The sequence below is a fragment of the Octopus bimaculoides genome, chromosome 5 (genome assembly GCF_001194135.2).
Source record: "Octopus bimaculoides isolate UCB-OBI-ISO-001 chromosome 5, ASM119413v2, whole genome shotgun sequence".
NCBI lineage: Eukaryota > Metazoa > Mollusca > Cephalopoda > Octopoda > Octopodidae > Octopus > Octopus bimaculoides.
This window is the reverse complement of record NC_068985.1, coordinates 16,234,469-16,235,849: the sequence shown is the minus strand read 5'-3', so window position 1 is coordinate 16,235,849 and position 1,381 is coordinate 16,234,469. Positions and strand designations below refer to the sequence as shown.

The window sequence follows — 1,381 nt, the reverse complement described above, 5'->3', positions numbered from 1 at the left end:
AAAACCAGCACAATAAAGATTATTTTTTTCCAAGTAATGTAGCTGGGTTTGTTTTACGAAAATTTTAATCAGAGGCACAGAAAAAAAATAATTTCAATTTTTTGTGCATTAAAAAGCCAGAGCTGTTAGACGCTGGCGTACAGCAATCGATATATACGCAGTGAACGTTTTCTCCATTTGCGTGCAATAAGGCTTAGGGCAAGCGAGTGTAACATCGAAATAACTTGAAAAGAATGCATGTGGGAATGCCGTTATAATGAATGCTCATTTAAATGTATTTTGCATGGAGTTGATGTACTTTTTAACAGGAGAGGAGTGCCTGCAGGCTGGTTCTTCTCAAGTTTATGCATTTTCAGGTTCAATGTGCTTCAAATAATTACTGACAATTGAAGGTGATTGCAAAGACAAAGAACTATCTGTTTTTTTTAACAATTTTAACAGTGAGAACATTGGACAAAATATGTTATTGACATTGATAGTTTGTACCTCGGTTAATTACTGTTGAGAACTGCATAATCCATGTGTCATGTTAGAGATCTAAAAGGCATTTTCGAATTTCATTATTTTCTTTAATCCATGCAACGCTGGATATTTCTGCTAATTTTATATATGTTAAATGACATTAAAAAAAACACAAAAAGGGAAAATGAAACTAACATCGTCAACAGAATCGAAACTTACGCAGAAAAACTCCAAAAGATTTCAATTCAATCGCTTTAACCACTCGGCCAAGTCGATTGCATCAATGTTACAGCTTCATAACTCTACTAATTGGTGACAAAGCAAAAACAAATTTTATTATTTAGTGTAATGTGTTAGTGCTATAGAAGTTTCGATGCCTTGTGTGACAATGTATTAGAATACGAGAAATTGCTCGAAATATGGGGCGGATGAAATGAATATATTACGACGGGTGGATTTGACGGATTGTTAGAGTGTCTTGCGATATTTATGTCTTGCAATATTTATGCCGGCTTTTTAAGTTCTCAGTTCAATTCCAGATGAGATTTACTTTACCTATTAATTCCTCTGGGGTCGATAAAATTAAGTATCACTCATGTTCTAGGGGTAGACGGTCTCTGGTAACACCCTCCGTCTAAAATTATAGACCTTGTATCTAAATAAAAACTTGCTGTTTATTAATAAAAATGTAAAATCACTTTCTATTTATAAAAAAAGAAAGAAAAAAAACCGTCGCCGATAGGATTCGAACCTATGCGGGGAGGACCCCAATGGATTTCAAGTCCATCGCCTTAACCACTCGGCCACGACGACTTACGTTGTTCAGAGGTCTTCATATCTGTTCTAAAAGGTAAAAGATCAACCTTGTCTGTATGGTTAATTGAAATGATTCAGTAATGAAAGGACATATAATATATAT

General features: G+C 34.5%; 1 non-coding gene across 1 annotated transcript; it reads right to left on the bottom strand.

Annotated features, from left to right (window-relative positions):
• Positions 1 to 1,192: 1,192 nt before the first annotated feature.
• Trnas-uga (transfer RNA serine (anticodon UGA)) lies at positions 1,193 to 1,275 on the bottom strand. Its single transcript has one exon. It is a non-coding gene; the product is annotated as a tRNA-Ser (tRNA).
• Positions 1,276 to 1,381: the final 106 nt, after the last annotated feature.